This window comes from Ambystoma mexicanum, chromosome 1p (genome assembly GCF_040938575.1).
Source record: "Ambystoma mexicanum isolate Mex_15411 chromosome 1p, UKY_AmexF1_1, whole genome shotgun sequence".
Classification (NCBI taxonomy): domain Eukaryota; kingdom Metazoa; phylum Chordata; class Amphibia; order Caudata; family Ambystomatidae; genus Ambystoma; species Ambystoma mexicanum.
The window spans coordinates 727,489,859-727,508,735 of record NC_090921.1 but is presented as its reverse complement, the minus strand read 5'-3'; positions in this window follow the sequence as shown (position 1 = coordinate 727,508,735).

Here is an 18,877-nt window from a genome sequence, read left to right as displayed (position 1 = left end):
GTATGAAAAAGTTGCACATACACCAGAATAGACAAACAACACAGATTAGCTGCCTCACAGATGCAAAAGTGCTCAAGCATGGATACAGGTGACAAATGGGAAGCAAGAAGAAACCTACACATACCATAGTATAGAGAGTGGATGACGATTTGAAGATACCTAAAAGTTGTCCGTATCCAAACCGACTGAGATTAGAAAAGGGACATGGTTTTCAAGTAGCGTTGCCATTAGAGAGCAAATAAAAAAGTGGCACTGGTGTGCAATATATCAAATCCCACTATTATTATAGAGGAAGCAACATTGCATATAGCCAGTGAAACCATGATGGAGTCTTTTTTGAAGATCATGCCGTGAGAACAAAATCACTCGGAAGGGCTGACAATGTTTAAGTTTGAGGGACTGACAATTTTGACAGGTGAAGCAATACAAGATTAAATGAGATTCCCAGGATCACAGGTTGGTTAAAACGTGAAGTTGGGATTCGCAACTTCTCTGTAATATCTGCACTTTACCACTGTCTTTTCTTAGCCTGAACTAGAATAATCCCATTTTATAGAACTGATTAGGAAAATATGCAAATCACATGACCAAACACAAACCTTTCCATAGAAGGCAGCACAGTACTGTCAGTGATAAAAAAAAGATGTGTCCAGGATCACTGTATCATCTTCTGGCAACGCCAGGATGCAAGCAGGAACGTTTTGGTTCCACAGTCTGGAACTTGGATTCATAATCACCTCCGTGGACTAACACTTTGGGGCTGATTCATGGAATTATTTGTGCCGATAAATGGGGATTCGTGCGCCATTCTGCCCTCAAATCCCTAACAAATGGGGATTTGCGGGCAGATTGGTGCACAAATCCCCATTTTTTGGCGCAAATAATTCCATGAATCAGCCCCTTTGTCTTTGGAGGTGCTTGCCTAGCTTTTGCAACTTCCCATCTGAACAAACCAATTTGTAGACCTTCACCATACTGATGCTATGGTACTTTCTATAGCAACCGCTATATGGTGCAGGTACACTGGTGATGATAACACCTGGTGTGCTAAAAATCAAAGTACATATACATGCAGGCTTATCGACTGCATACATTGCAAAGGCTGAGTGAGCCTTGCAGGAATTTGGTACTGTAATCTTGCATATGAACGCAAATCTCTGCAGAGTGCTTAACACAATGAGCTATTTTCTGAACCATCGCGACACTCAAATTGATCAATAGCCATTTCAACTTTGGCTATTGCACATGATCAATATAATCCCCACAGGAAAGTGTGCATGCTACAGGTGTTGTGCCGCATAAACTATGTATACAACAGTGAATATAGCAAGCATTACAGGATGAAAAGATCAGAGCAGAATGTACACGTCAACAACAGCAGGCAATATGTTTAGAGCCTCAGCAGCACACCATAAAGAATCCTGACATGTGATATTACATTTTGGTGACTAATGGGAACTCAATTCTTTTAATCAAGCTGCATTTTGAGGCCCCCTCCAAGGTGGGGGACCAGGGCAAGTGCCCCTTCTGCCCTCCTATAAAGATGTCTCTGTACCTAGGTGTTACGATATCCACTACTAGAGAAAATGTGTCCAACGATAATTATGTTACGCCATTGGACAATCTAGAACAAAAAGTAGACGCAGAGATCCTACTCCCGATCTCTCAGGCCACCCGTGTATCTCTGGCAAAGATGGTAATGCTCCCCAAACATTTGTATGTCTATAACAATGTACCGATATGGCCACCAGTAAGCTACTGGGCCCGAATTAGAAGATTGCTGACGAGATTGGTGTGGACGGGTAGACAGCCCAGGATAGCATATGACACCCTGACCCGGCCATTTGAGATGGGTGGGCTGGAATACCCTGATATGTTCCTCTACTTCCTGGCAACTCAGTCACAATACATATATGGGTGGAACTCTCCTGCCCCCGAAGCCCCACATGTCCAGATAGCCAAGGCCATTACTTAGCCGAATGCCCTAATGGGTATGATATGGGGCATTTAGGAAACAGTTCCGAAAGATGAGATTCAGCCCAACGCAGTAACTTGCAGGGGTGGGAGAAGATAAATCAAATATTGCGAACTTCCCCATTTTTCCTGCCAGAATTGCCAGTATACAATATAATAGGCATTCCACTCACTCACGAAAGGTCCTTTAGGGAGCGGTTTCAATTGCTGGATGTGCACTACCTGGGGGATTTAATACAGGACGGCCGGTTTATATCGTGGGAAAAACTACACCCTAAAGGGGAGCATGATGCAGTAACTCCACTCCACTACTATAGATTGTGAAGTACCCTCGGGGCCAAATGGCCTGACTTCCCACGTGCCCCATCCCCCCACTCAGCTCAAAGCTACATTATCCGTCCCACATCCACCAGGAAGTTGGTGTCCACCATTTATTAACTTGTAAGGGGGGAAAGTGGTTCAGAAACACATGTACAAAACCACATGGGAAGCATCCCTGGGTAAAACACTGAGCCAGGAACAGTGGAGATCTGTGTGTGTACAATCACGATATATTTCCTACAGGCTAATCTACTACAAGTACATACACCAAGTCTACTATTCCCCTGTCACACTAAGCAACATTTTCCCTGAGAGTCTGTCCACTTGTAAGAGACGCAATGCTGAAAGTGCAGAATTCTATCATGTGAGTTGGGGGTGCTCTAATATTAGGACCTTCTGGGTCAATATAGAGGGAGCGATGTCCGAGATGCTCACATCGACTTGAGAATAAACACCAGAGTTATGGATCCTTGCCCTGATTGAGGGAGGCCCCTGCACAGAAAAAAGCTGTTGGGCATGGCCTCCACGATAACCAGATATCTAGTGGCCAGAACCTGGGGGAGGGCCAACCCCTCACCTTCGCACGGTGGTTGGAATGTATGGATCTCTGTGAGCGTAGAGAGTCTATGTTTGCTTCATCACTTCCAAGCACTAATCGCCCGTTTGACTACTGGCCACCCTTCAGGCAGTACCAACTGGACAAGGCACAAGTAGCATAGACTCCTGGCTCTTCCCTGGGTCAACCTGGTGGGTGTGGTATACACAGAGGAATCACCCGGACATGAATGGAGAGGCCGATACGATATGTGTTCATGAACACTTCACAGATTGGTGCATTAATGTATATGGAACTTGGATCCATAACCAATTGGGACTGTGAATTGTGAGTTGGGGGGCGGTGGGACGGGACACCGTTGAGAGAATGCAATGCCGTTTGGTTTTCGTTTATTGTAAAACAATAAAGAATATTTTTTTTAAAAAGAGCACACACACTAACTTCAAAGAGACTCATAAAAACCTCTGGTCACAGGCTGGCACAGGGGGACAGATGGCTGTGGGAGATGAAGCAGTCATCCCATTTGCTGAACAGGTACACTCACAATTAATTTAGAAGACTATTTTCATTTTAGGCTATTTTGCACAGCAGCCATCCTGTGGATTGATTTCATTTTTACACCATTTTTCATGTAATTTCCAGGCGGTTTTGGGGGTATGAAATGCATCTACATGTGAATCTGGGAACTGTAATGGCCAGTTACACTAGGTTTCTGGCTGATCTGAACATGAGAGTTGGTGAAAAGGTGGAAAATGAAATGAGGGATATGCTTAATAACTTACATCTTCATAACTATTGTGCATTTTATGGAAACGACAAAAATGTGACACATGGCATTGCCACATCGTACAGATTTGGCGGTCAGCTTATCTAATTCCCCATGATCAGCTAAAACAGAAAATATGTTTACTATGGCAGTTGCTAGTGCAATTATGAAGTTGTGATACATAACTAGTTTTGGAAAAAGTTGAAAGGAGAACAAAGGATGATGACAAATGGGAAAAGACAGATGTTGCTCCAAGCCCCTATACCAATTCCGACTGGGGGTGGAGAGGGAGAGGGTAACTGTACAATCATAGTTACAGGGATTATTGTAGGGTACTTCCCCTAGATCGTAAAATTGGTGATGTCATTTCTGCTATATAAGGGGGACTGTACTAGGACAGGAACACAAAAAACAGGGAGACAGAAAAAGGAGGAGAACAGAGAGAAGGCTGCTGAAACTTACCATCTTTAGGGAGAGGAGTGACCAGACCCCTGCCCTATCTTTCCAGAGTGTCCTCAGATGCAGTTGGCTTTCCTGAACCTTAGACAAAGGCTTGCTATGTAAGTAGCAATAGCCCAAGCCCTAAATTGCATAAGCCCTTCATTCTTGTAGCATTGTATCCAATATTTCCCAATTCAAAACACCAATTGCCAGGGCATGTCAGTCATCTCTGCATTGAAGAATCTTTTGTTTGCCCCTGTATTTCAGTCATCTCCCCATAGAAGAATCTCTTGCATGCCCATGTATGTTAGCATATCCCCATTGAAAACAGCCCTAATTTGTCTCTGTAAATCCTTAGTATTTTTGTAAAGTAAATCTATTAATTCCCTCATTGAATATCACGGGATTGGGATTGATGACATTCAAAACCAGCAATCTTTTTCCCAGTGGTTTTGTCAATTGTTATAGTTATAAAGAGTTGCCCAAAAGATTCAATCCCATTGTGTCCTGAGCAACAAATTTGTCCCTGTGTTTAAATTGGGCCCTGATAAACGAATTTCCATTTGCCACTGTATTTTCTTTTTGCATCTGTCATCCTGAACCAAAACCGATTTGCCTTGTGTGACCTACTCCTTTCCCAGAGCCTGCCTGTCATTTGCAGCCTCAGTATAAACAAATCGAATTCCATTTGCATTTTCTTTTCCCTTGAAGTTAAGCTTAACATCCCAAAAAAACAATTTCACTTTTCTGTTCCTCTTTCCCTATTGTGTGGTCAAAACTATTTTTCATGTGCATTCCCTTTCCATTGCACATGTGTGTATATTCTAAAAATTGATGTTCTCCTTGTGTGCTGATTAATATTCCCTAAAAGCTCTGCCTGTCTTTCTAAACAGAAGCAAGCAAATTTCCTGTTTTTCCCTCTCTTTCCCCTAGCAGTTGTGAGAAATAATAAAAAAAAACATTCTTGCATTGCTTCTCCAAAAACGGATTTCCCCCTGCTTTGCTGGCTCCCCATATTGTTTCTGTGCACATCACACCAAAAACGACTTCCCTCCTGTATTTCTACTCCCTGCCACTGCCTTCCATTCAAAGGAATCAAGTCCAATTGATGTTTCTGGGTTGAGTGTCGCAAAAGTCGCAAGGGGAGTGCTTAACCTTCATGCAAACATTTTGAGTTGAATTGTTTTTGTCTTGCTTTGTCATAAAAAAAGGAAGTAGTATCGCAGTATATCTTAACCTGGCTGTCTTCTAGAAGTCTTTGTATTTATGTTGCCACAACATTGGTGGCTGTTGTAATTGGTTGATTTTCCTTTGACATTAAATAATACATTAATAAATATCCTATTGATACACACCGGCTTGGTTCCTAGTCCATTGTGATATGGGATGTTTGTGGAGGTTGGGTATGAGACAGGTTCGAGGCCTATTCAAAAAGAATCCGTAGTATACTAAAATAATAAAAAGCATTTTATTGTGTGCCACATTAATTGCTGGGGAAGGAGTACCCTGGCTTGTGTGTGCCGTGTAATAAACCGTGACAAGTATATGGTGTAACGTGCTGAATGCGTGCATGGGCTGTCAGGATTTATTTTGAAATGAGCTGAGCACTGTCAGTGTTGCTTGCCATCTATGTTAAACTGCTGGCTGTGCTGACTCTGTCCCAGCCCCCCCGTATTGCAAAGCAGTTGCATCTGATGTAAAGCAGAATACTTCTGAAGGATACACTCATTTCATATTTTCCTGCAGTGGGATGATACTTTTCTTGCTTGTGCCATACTTTAAAGTACTGGATTGCTGCTTGGTTTGAGCTCCCATTCACAAGTGGATTAATTCTGTAGCTGTTTAGCCAATGTAGATAGAAATACCCTAATTACAAATGCATCCTTTGGCCACATTCCCTCACATTTCTCAGAGAGTGATACTAGCAATAAGAGGCAAAGCTAGCAGCAACAAGTGCCGCTACCGCAAAAAAGAAGATCAAGTCGAAACAATTAGACACTTGTTATTATCATGTCAAGGTACAACAGAGGCCAGACATACCTACCTGGGTGACCTCTTCTCAAACCTAGAGATATATGAAGAAGGAACTTGCTGGTTTTGCCTGATGAGCAGTGAAAAGACATCTTGGGTGATCGCGGTAGCTCAATTCCTCCAGAACATCAATTTAGGATAAGACATGAAATCATAAAGGAGGATGTACGATTATGATGGCACCCTCCTAGACTGAATGAGGCGAACTAGGAAGGCGATCACGAACTGGAGGGAGGGATTGGGAACGGGGAAGGGACTATCCATATACCCTTGTAAAAATTGTAAATCAATTAAATCAAGTAAATAAAAATACATTTAAAAAAACTTGATTGTTATGGTCACTCGCGGAGTAATTCCCTCCTTCCCTCAGTTGCATAGACACCTGGAAATAGTATGCTCACAAACATTCTGAACTCTCGCTCAGCTGTCAAACACTCCTCTGACATCTGCCGCCTCCTTGAGGAATTTGACCTCGATGTCCTTGGTCTCACCGAGACATGGTTCACGGCCAGCTCTGTCACAAGCTTTGACACGCTCCTCCCTGACGGCTACAAGATCCTCTCCGCGCCCGGGTCCATCGCTCCGGAGGGGATCTAGCCCTGATCTTCCCCAAGTGGATTCCTGCCTCTCTCATTCCTGCACAGGCCTACTCCTCTTTCGAATGCTTCATCTGCAGGCTCTCCCTCTCTCCTAACCATTCCCTTCCTGTGGCTACTATCTATTGGCCACCTGGTCAGATCTCCTCCTTCCTCTCTGAGTGGGCGGACCTCTCCTCGTCACTCCTGGCCTCGACCACTGAACTAGTCCTTTTGGAGACTTTAACATCCACCTGGATGCCTCTTGTCCTCCCTCTGGACTCTTTCGCGTCCTCTGCAACTCTCACTCTCTATTCTCCCCTCTGGCCCAACTCACTCTGCAGGGCACACTCTGGATGTTCTGATCTCATCAGACCTTCCCCTTTCTGTCCCTCTCACCACGCCTCTCTCCTGGAGTGATCACTTTCTCTTTTCCTCCCATATCTCCCTCTCCACCCCTCAGGTCAAGCCACTTCCATCATTGCCACCCACCTTCTCGGTCATCCAACCCATGAAGCGCATGTCAGTTGAGACTTTTGCCGCCACTTTCTCACCCCAATCCCCATTTGGCTGACTCCCACCCTGACACAGCCGTTTCCATGCTCCACTCTGTTACATCTGACACTCTAGATATTCTCGCCCCTGTCATGAGGATCCGCCTGAAGCCCAAAGGCAAGTGCAACACCTGGTATGACTCTGACCTCACCACCCTTAAACGCAAGTGCAGGGTGGCCGAGAGGAAATGGCGTGCTTCATGTACATTCTCTGACAAGCTGGCCTGCCGCCTGCTCCAAAGGCAATACCGGCTCTCTGTCCTCTCCAAGAAGAGAGTTCATATCCAAACCCGCATCTCTGCGGCATCTAACAACTCAGCTGAACTCTTTAAAATCTGCAAGGAACTGGACAATCATGCTGTAGTCTCTACCTCACATGTCCCTTCCAAGGCCCTCTGCACGGCACTGGCTTCTCACTTCATCTCTAAAACTCAGGAAATCCTGTCCTCACTCTCCTCCTCTCCCCTCCCTCCCTCTACTCCCTGCTCTTCCTCCGGCCCTTCTGCAGCAGCCTCTCCTCCCCCTACTCTGCCTTTCCCCTGTTCTCGGAAGATGAGGTTTCTAGACAAGTCTGATCTATGAAAGTCTTGTCTAAACAGATTCACCCCTGTTCCTCCAAAACCATCAAGGACCACATTGACTCCCTGGCTCCTGCCCTAGCGGACTACTGCAACCACTCCTTCGCCACAGGAGTCTTCCCATCCCCCCTGAAGCACTCCCTTGTGCACCCTCTTCTTAAGAAATCCTCTGCCGACCCCTCCTGCCTGGCTAACTATCGCCCAATCTCCATCACTCATTACTGGGCAAACTCCTAGAAAAGCTGGCCATCTCCCAGCTTAATCTCCACACTGAATCTGTTGATTGTCTTCATGACCATCAGTCTGGCTTCAGAGCTGCCAGAAGCACGGAAACTGTTCTCCTGAACATCCGTGAAGACCTGCTCTCCAACCTTGATTCAAACACCCCCTGTGTCCTCATCTTGCTTGATCTCTCCTCTGCCTTTGACACAGTCAACCATGCCCTCCTGCTCAAATGTCTTCGTGAAAACATGGGTATCACCGGTCAGACCCTGGCTTGGCTGACCTTTTTCCTTCTCTGACCGACCCCGCCCAGGTCCAACTTGGGTCCTTCCTCTCTACTACCTTTTTATCTAGCTGTGGTGTCCCCCAGGGGTCTTACCTCTCTCCCTAGCTGTTCAACCAATACCTGGCACATCTTGCCCACTGCATTGCCGCTCTCTGCCCCAACTTTCAGTGCTATTTTCAGGCTACCTTCAGCCACCTCGTCTCCGTCCCTCATCACTGACTGTCTGTCTGCTCTCGAGAATTGGTGTGCTGCCAATGACCTCTGCCTTAATGCCAGTAAGACTGAGATTCTCCTCATCGGCACACCCACTCCCTCCTGTCCTGTCGCTCTCTGGCCGGCCTCTCTTGGCCCTCCTCCTGCTCCCACCTGTGAGGCTAAAAACCTCGGGGTCATCTTCGACTCCACACTTTCCTTCTCTCCGCACATCTCTGACGTCTCTAAGAAGTCACACTACCAGCTGCACCTCCTTAGAGGTATTCTTCCTTTCTTCTCCTTCCCCCAGAAGGTCACTGTCTCCAGAGCTCTGGCTCTCTCTAGACTGGACTGTTGCAACAGCCTCTTTCTAAATCTGCCTGCCTCTACTCTCCGCCCTCTGCAACTCATCCAAAACAGGACTGCAAGACTTGTCCTTGGCCTCAAGCCCAGGGATCGTTTCTCTCCAGGACTGAAATCTCTGAATTGGCTCCCAGTGGCTGCGAGGATTAAGTTAAAAAGCCCTTTGCATTGTCCACAAGGCCTTCTGGGGCCTGGTGCCTCAATACCTTCAACTCCCTCTTCCTAAATATCTTCCTTCTCAAGCTCTTCGCTCATCCGCCTCCAACTCCCTCAGGGTCAGTCGCTTCTCCAAGCAACGAGTTGGTGGTAGATCTCTTTCTTCGGCTGGGGCCTCCCTCTGGAACAGCCTCCCTGCCTCCCTGAAAATTGAGGAGAACCATCTCCGGTTCCTGGAAACACCTCAAAACCTTTCTCTTTGATTCTGCTTTTTCTCCTTCTCTCCCCTGCTGATCTCCTGGTTGAAACTGAAACTGCACTGGTTACCTTGCCACCCTCTGATCTCGGGCCCAGGTCCCTCCCCTGCCAGTCGCACACAACCGCACTGCCTGTCTGGCAACCTACGCACTCAGAGACTGTTTCTGTATCCCTACAGTCCCACTATCAGCACTTGCACTTGCCACCTGCTGGCTGTTACTTTTACTTATTATTATTCTATTCCCATGTACTGCACTGTCCCTTCCCCTCTCCCCCCGCACGTTTCCCCTTCCCCCATCCCATGCACTTGCGCGATCTGAATGACACCTGGCCTAGTAGGATCGCTGTCTGTCCTCCCTTTGTTCCCCCTCCCTTGCCTCGTCGCACCTTGACACACCTGTGTATAGGCACGTTATAAATGCCATATCATATCATAACATTCCATAACTACAATGTGATAAACAAATATTTAAAGTTTACTTTGTAGGAGACACTGATGTGTAGCACCGACTTGTGGTATTTAAGGAATCGGCACTGCATTCTCTCCAATCCATACTATTCAGTTCTGTTGAATTCAGAAGGCCAAACATCTTTTTAAATGCCCCATTCTGTTTCAGATTATCACATGCTTAATCTGGTGTATGATTTAACATCCTGTTTTAACATGTGAAATGGTGACACGTTTCTAAACCCCCCAAAAACCAAACTCTTAAGGATTGCTCACCACCGGAACAGTAAGTAGCACTGGATGGCCTACTACAGCAAATGGCCGGCCCTGAGACTTATTTCACAAATTAAGCACTGGGTGTAACCTTCCTTAACCTAAGCAAACAGGCAAACCACGCTCTTTTCATGACTCATCTAGTGATAGGTGTGGTCGAGCAATCAATGTCAATTGTTAAGGGTTTACGGGGCAGCAGGGATACAGAGTAGCACGGTACTACTAGAGTAAACATGTCCACGCAGAGGCCTATACGGAAATAGACTTTGTAATTTATAAAATGTAAGCAAGGTGTTGATGCACGTTACAAGTATTTCATTAGTGCTTGGGAAAGACTCTAAATATAGACCGAGAGTGTTGTCAATTCTTTACCTTGCCAGGGTCAACTAGAGACTTAACATTTCCAGTTTATGAAAAAGATACTCACTGTAGTGACTGCTGTGCTCCTAGTCTCCTTTACTTTATAGTCATTGGCTGTTTCTCCAACAAGGATGGGGCCGAAACACTTTGTACAGCAAAAAAACCTATTCATTTTAAAGCAAGATCCAGGGCGATTGCATGCAGGCATGTCCCCCTTGTCCGGCCCTCCAGTTTCACTGACCAGTTCTTTTCTTCATTACGGCAGGGCTGGATACATTTTATGCAGCTAGCAGACACTCACTCTCTACTTCATTTTTCTTTTCTTCTTGATGGAGTCGGACTCTCTATTACCCCCTGTCCTATGCCACAATATCTGCATCTAAGTATGGTACACAACAGCTCACAGGCTCCAATTCATAAGCACTGTGCCTAGAGTGCTGACTCAGGATCGTTATTGGGACCTTTAACATGTAACAGGTTTAAAAAGAGACGACATATGATGTTAGTACAGTTAACTCCTTTCCTTTTTACACCATTTGCTGTATAGGTGCATTATAAATACCCAATGAACAAAACAAATGCACACCACTTTATTTCTCAAAATCCCTTACCTTCTTAGAAAGGGTCACACTCAGGTTTAAACCAATTATTGGCTTCTTCTGTGAGCTCCACAGCAACTATTAATTGTGTGTCCTGGAAAGTGATTGGTTTGTAGTGCTGCTGAATCCATGTATTTGTCAAAGTGTGCACAGACACAAACATTTAACAAAAATAATAAATACAATTATAGACACTGCAGTCTGGCCATCGGGTCCCTTACAAAGTGTTTCAGAACCTGAGCACTCCCCACTAAGCCTATCTGCATCACTTCAGTGAGGCATATTGTATTGTATTGTATTGTTTATTTATTTATAGAGCGCGCCTGGCCGTTGAGCAACTGGGCGCTTGCAGAAAATAAATCTTGGATTACAGGTACATGAGTATGTTACATTTCTTAAGTTACAGGATCATATATTACAAGCTCATATATCAAGCATTTCTTACTTACAGGAGAGATATGTTACATATATTAACATCTTTTTGTGTTGCAATATCGGATGACTTACAAGAGATAAGTAACAGTTACAAGTGTTTACACTAAATATACAGAGTATTTGGTACAGTTGGGGCATTTAGCGGTCGTTGGTGTTAAGCCAGAGTTTAGCGTTGGCTTTGAACACATGGAAGGCAGGGGTAGCTCTAAGTGCATCTGGGATGGAGTTCCAGAGCTGCGCTGCTAGGACCGGGAAGCTGGACCCACCAGTTCTTTTCAGTTTAAAGTTGGGGACTTTGATGCTATTTGAGAGGGCTTTTCTGATGGGACGTTCAGAGGTGTGCTGTGTGAATTTTTCTGTCAGGTATGCAGGAGCTTTGTTGTTCAGACAATTGTGTGTGATGTTCAGAGTTTTGAATTTGATACGGTCATTGATGGCCAACCAGTTGACGGCTCTTCTATGGGCAGATATGTGTTGTCCTTTGGGGAAACCTAGGGCTGTTCTGAGGGCATTATTCAGCAGGGTTTGGAGTTTGTTAATGTTGTGTTTACTGGTGCCTAATTACAGTGCATTGCAGTAGTCTAATTTAGAGAGGATGAGGGAACACTTTCTTCCTGGCGGTAAGTTGCATAGCCCTGGCGAAGCTATGGTAAAATCAAGGAGACGTCTGTAGCTGTCCTTGCTCTCACTGGCTGTGCCCTCAAGCAATGATATGATATGGCATTTATAACGTGCCTGTACACAATTGTTTCTAGGTGCGACAAGACAAGGAGGGGGAAACAAAGGGAGGACAAAACAACATTCTTACTAGGCCTTGTGTCAATCAGATCATGCAAGTGCAGGGAAGAGGGAAGGGTAGAAGTGCCAGGGGGCAGGGGAAGGGAGGAGTACAGGTACATCAATACGTTCAGTCAGTAGGTGGCTCATAGGTGCAGGGAGAAGGGACTGCAGGGTTGCAGGAACAGACCCTTAAGTGCTGGGGAGCCCGGAGGCAGTGTGAGGGCAACTGGACATGGAGGAGCCTGTGCCCGAGTTCAGAGGGTGACCAAGTGACCAGTGTGCAGAGCGGTCATGTACATCACCTGGGGAGAGGAAGAGAGAAAGCAGAAGCGAAAAGGAAGGTATTAAGTTGCTTCCGGAACAGAAGGTGGTTCTGCTCAAGTATGAGAGAAGCAGAGAGGCTGTTCTAGAGGGAGGCCCCAGCCAAGGAGAGAGATCTGCCCTGAACTCTCTGCTTGGAAAAGCGGCTGACCCTCAGAGAGTTGGAGGTGGATGAGCAGAGAGCTCGAGAAGGAAGATGTTTTGGAAGAGAAAGTTGAAGATAGAGCGGTCCCAGGCCCCAGAAAGTCTTGTGGACCATGCAGAGTGTCTTGAACTGAATCCTTGCAGCCAGTGAAGAGATTTCAGTCCTGGAGAGATACGATCCCTGGACTTGCTTCCAACCACAAGTCTCAGTCCTATTCTGGATAAGTTGTAAAGGTCGAAGAGTAGAGGCAGGCAAGCAATGCCTACCAGTCTTTTCTAAATACACCAAGGTCTTACCTGACAGCTTATTTTACACATAGACAATGCAGTGTGCTGGCAGCATTCCTATAGGAAAACTTGATGTCAATGTGGGTCTCCAAATGCCTCTGTTGCTGCTGCCCTAATTCTGTTATTAATCATAAGAACACCACACCCACACCCTCCTTCAAGATATATATGTTTTTTCTCTGGTCTCACTGCTGCCAGCCATGGTTGCAGGGTCTCTAGCAAATGCGCAACTGACAACACCACTATCGCCCACAGGGAGACAGTTATGTTGATATGTTTTTACAATGCTCCAAATCACCCTAGAGTAGTTGCAGAACTCAGAAGCATCTCCATGGAATGGTGTGTTGTGTTCCCGCTAGAGGAATCCAAACCGTAGCCTGCTGGAAGAAAGGAAGATAAGATGATTTGGGAGCTGGAAATAGATGCTGCAAACACAGGGAGAGAGGGATAAAGCATGGGAGAGAGAGAGAGGGAGGGAGAGAGAGGAAGACGACCCAGAGAAAGAGAGCTGCAATGGCGTATGATTTACTGGGGACAGTTTGTTTCCATTTGCTTAAGCACAGTGTTTACCAGAAAGCATCTTGGTGCTAAAAAGGATTTAAGCACAGCCAGTTTACCAATTAATTAATTAATCTTTCATAAACACGCTTAATACCGGAGACCAGTCTCTAAGCACAGAACCGGGATTTGAATCTGTATTTCTCCCAGTTGTCGAAGTGTACGAAAAGAAGTAGCAGAACTATGTTCCCTGTTGGCCTGACCCTGCTCTCCACAAACCCCTTTGCTACGCCGCCTAACACGCGCAATACAAACCCGATACCTGGGTTTCACCTTTCCTTCCTTCCACCACCACCTTGTAAAGGATGAAAGAAACAGTGAAGGAAAATGCAAAATACATTTTAAATCACCCCATTACCTTTATTCAGTGTCCCCCACAGCATGCAGCTTTACTCACCCCACCCCTTTCTAATCACCCACCATTCCTGCCTCCTAAGGGGCATGCTAAAGATTAAAGTCACCCCTCCCACCTACCCATTAACTGCACGTACAGCTGTGCCTGCAGAATGTGCACCTTAAATTGCTTAAATGCAAAAGAAAAATGTTGACTGCTGCAGGAGCAGAGTTATGATGGGCTTTGGAGAGGGATTTGTCCCAAGCAGGCCACTGGAATAATAACAGGATCCCAGTTCTTCTAAAATGGCTCACAGTGATGTGAGGTTGGAGCTGATGGAGCAGGTCGTTGGTTCAAATCCCCAGTAAGGGCAATGCAAAACTGAACCGTTCCTGCTGTGTGAGGAGATGTATGGCAAGTTTGGACTTGCTCCTGGGCTTTTATCTTAAAACGAAACGTTTCCGGAATGGTTTCTTTTTAAATTTAAACTGTGGGAATAATAAAACAAAAACAAAAAAGTAGAGGAGCAACGCTCCCGACCGCTCACGCTCACTTCGCCCACTGATTGCTTCATGTTGACTTGTTCCCAACACACACGTTGCCCCTGAGCTATCCTCCGGTAAAAGAAACCGATTCTGCAAAAGAGAGCATTTTTTTTACAAATCTTTGGAAAAGCAGAAGGCACTCTTCTGAGGGGGAAGCTTATTCCACAGGATTGTCTGCTGTCAAGAAAAGGTGCCACCATTAAAGAATGCATATCTGAAGTGTGGAATGGCCAAAAAGACAACACGGAGCAGAACAGATCATATGAGGAAGCTCGAGTTTCATTGTTTACATCTAAATCAGGCCGTAAAAGGCTCTGTATGCAAAAGACAGGGCCGTATACCCGATACGACGGCCTACAGATACGCAGTCCAATTTCCACAGTGTGCATGGCTCCTGGCAGAAAAGGAGAGAAGTAAACAAGCAGAAACCTTTTGTATTAGTTACATTTAACGGAGTTGATTTTTTTTTTTTTTTTGCAGTCCTAGAAACATTTTGTCACAATCAAGTGTAGAGGAGCTAAACGCATTAATTGCTCGTATTCTTTAATTTAATTTAAAATGCTTCATCAGATGATGAAGGGAACAGAGCTGTAAAAAAAAGCCTGATTTCATGGGACTGCTTCTCTTGGGAGATTCACTCCAAGATCACGGATCTCTTTTGCCTTTTCTCACCAGCCTCCCCTTCAGTGTAATTGTGCATCTCCAGCACTGTTCATGTTCTGCGTGGGACATTTCTTGGCAGGATTTAGGATATATACACAAGAGCAGAGGAAGGCTAGGCTGCATCTGGGATCCCCACATATCACCTCCAGGGCCTACATCATAAAGTGTGTTACAGTCCCCGGCCCCCATGTGCACACAAGTACCATGGTCTAGCCTGAGACATGGGTCATTGTCACATACCCCAGCCCCCCATTCAACGACATCCATCTTGTTTTCTTTAAGAATATGGCATCACAAGACGTCTATGTTAGCTTGCAGGCGCCCCTCCGAATGTATTATTTCTAAGTTATAAGTTTTGAGCCTGAGGACAAACCTCATAATATGAGGGTTGGTCTATCTGAGTGCTTCCACTGCCCAGATAGTGGCATCATTCATTTCAAGGGGAAATCACTTCTGCAATGTATAAAACTGGGTGCTCACTCTTGGGGAAGAACAGCCCCCAGCCCTACTCAAGTGGTATCGATCTGTAAAATGAACTCCTGAGATAAATCAGGAATTCTGAGTAGGGGTGGATGGAACAGGGAACGATTCAAATCCTCAAAAACTCTTTGATTACTCCATGTGTGTTGGGTATTGGCATGAGAAGCTCTCATTTGGTCATCCAGGGGTGAAACTATTGTAGAGAAGCCCCTCAACGCTTACACCAGAAAAAAATACAACCCACTAGGGAAAAAGGCCCAGCACACCTCTTGCAAGGAGAACAAGGTTTATTTCTGTGAAAACAAAGACGCGCCAGCACAGGTCGCTGTACCATAGAGCGCTCTGGGAAATTCAGCATAAGCAACAGTTTTTAAAGATAAAACTCGTCACAACTGATGTACAGCTGGTTGGTGCATCCCTATACATGGGTGGCCTGCTACATAAGGGATGCCCAGTCACTGGTCTCAACTTCTCCTCTCCACCTTCTCCCACGTGGGATTCTTCTTCATACGTCATCAAGCGCAGAGCACATCATTGCCAATTAAAAACAGTTCAGTACATCCCCTATCTGTGGCCTAATGCGCACCTGATGCTGCAGACATGGTCGCAGAGGATACTTCCGAGGTCACACTGACTTCCAAACCCCAGCACAATCCCAAATGCGTTGGTGCCTTTACAGTTCTTCCCACCCTGAGCTAAAATGGGTTACTTTCACCCCTGGCACCTCACAGCACAAATCATAGAGGTCCTGGAAATTGTGAAATGATCTTTCTGCTGGGCTTTTATGGTTGGTGGTCTGGGGCTGGCCTGTACCTCAGAATACTGAGGTCTTGGGACGGGGTATCTGGGCACTATAACCTAGGGTTTGAACTGGTGTAGGTTGGAGGCTTGTGCCCTCCTTCCCGTGGGATAGCTTTTCACAGGGAGCTCTCAGCCCTCTAATAGCCCTGCAGAGCACATTCTTTCTGGGTTACAGGTGCTAATAGTATTAAATAATAATAGGTTTATGAATCTCTGTGGGTTTGGCATTTCCCACTGCTGCCCAGGCTGCAACCTGACCCTGCATTCACACATGCATCCCTATGCTCTGCGCCCAGGCCTACTGTCCTGGCTGCAGTACGCCGCCATGCCTCGATTTCAAGATGGCTCCTATTTTCTACTGCAATTTACACCCAATTACATACTAACCTACCTATAATCAGCTCCTAATGACTCGTCCTAGCCCCTATGACCTTCCCAAGTATCCACAAAACACTTGTAGGACTCTGCATACCTCTGGCTGGCGCATTCAAAACCTCTTGAGGGCCTGGGACAATCGTCCCCGCTTCCCAACACTATACTACAAAACTACATGGGGGAATAAAGCGCTGATAATACCCAATGAAACTTAAACAAATCTTGAACTTATTTGTAAGGGTTGGTAGGAGAATCTTCTGCACCACTTCTACTTTCCCTTCCTCTGTATGTACAATGCCTTTGCTGATCTGGAATCCTAAGTATTTATTTATTTATTTGCATTTATATAGCCCACACACAGCCCCGGGGCTTCGAGGCACTGTTACAAGAAAATGTCTTAGTTACAATACATAGATAGGCGGCTAGGTTACATTAGCCCACAAGATAACATGGCTTAGTTGCATTACTTAGATAGGTGGCTAGGTTACGTTAGCCCTTACCTGAGTTTAGGTATGCAGGGTTGGTTACAGGTGTGATAGTGCAGCACAGGGTTACATGTTGAGCTGCATATCATGATTCAATGTCAATTGGATACAGTTGTTTCACTCAGGACGCACATAGTTCAAAGTCAATTGGATGCATTTGGTTGACATTAGACATATGGCGGTGGCTGGGTAAAGGCCTTAGATGCGTTGTGTGTGAGGTTTTAAGCAAACAGACTGGTTTTGATTGCTTTGCGGAAGGCGAGGTGAGAAGGTTCAGCTCTGAGGGCACGTGGCAGGGAGTTCAAATGCCGGGCGGTAATGAAGGGGAAGCTCGCACTCCCACCTCTGGCATGTTTAACTCTGGGAACAGGCAGTAGATTGGCGTAAGGTGTTCTTGTGGGTCTGGAGGCATGAGGAATGATGGCTCTGGGAGAGAGGTAGGGAGGTGCTGTGTGATCGATGCATTTGTGCGTGAGGGCAAGTGTTTTGAAAAGGATGCGCTGGCGGACAGGCAGCCAGTGCGAAGGGAGTTATTTTGAATAGTTTGGAGTTTGTCCAGATTTTTTGCTGAGGTTCCTGTGAAGAGGACATTACAATGTTATGTTATGTTATGTTATAAAAACTTGTTAAAGCACACATACACCCAAAGGCATCTTGGCGCTGGCTACTGAAGAGGAGTCAAAGTCTGGAGCAGCCAACAACACCATAAGAGTGAGATGGCCTAAAACAGAGTTGTTTTCAACAACCGGCGGAAAGTAAGGTGGTCTTCAGTTGCACGGAGAGGAGTAGGCAACTTGTTCCAAGATATAGCAGCCGCCACCGAAAAGGCACGGCCTCCCATGCGTGACAGACGATAGTGGGGGGCAGTGAGAAGACACGCAGACTGAGAGCGCAGTAGACGGGAAGGAGTGTAATGAACAAACTTTGCCTGGAGATACTCAGCACTCAGGCCATAAAAGGCACGATGCACCAGACACAATGATTTAAACAGGATCCGGCTGGCCACAGGAAGCCAGTGTAGTTTCTTGAGCAGAGGGGAAATATGAGATCCAAAAGGAGGGTGGTGTATAGAGCAAACGGCAGCATTTTGCAGCAGTTGAAGCCTTTGGATCAGGTAGCGGGGCTGGGCCAGATAGAGAGAATTGCAGTAGTCGAGAGTGCTGAGAACCAAGGCTGCCACTACCGGGGCCTGTATTCAGCAGGAATAAAGGGCAAGACTTTCCGCAGAATGCGGAGTTTAAAGTGCCCAGTACTACATGCACTAGCCACCTGATTGTCAAGGGAAAGCGAGGCAGAGATTTTGACAGAGATTACGAACCGATTGAACCGGAAGAGGAAGAGGGCTAAGGCTCGATGGCCAGAATTGCGAGGTCCAAAAGAGAAGGGGGGACAAAGTACCTACAACCAGGACCTCGGTCTTACTGCCGTTTAATTTAAGCCAATTAGTCATCATCCAGTGCCCCAAATCCTCCAAGCAGTTCCTGAGTCGTGCAGCGGTCTCAGCTTGAGTAAGATCGAGGCAGACGAGAATCTGTGTGTCGTCCGCATAAGAGTAGTAGCGGAAACCATGTGAGTGGATAAGAAGCAGAAGAGATCTAATACAAATATTAAAAAGGATAGGAGAGAGTGCAGAGCCCTGAGGAACGCCACAGAGAAGTGTAGCCAACTTAGATCAGAATGGGGGAAGAGAAATAGACTGAGAGCGATCAGACAGA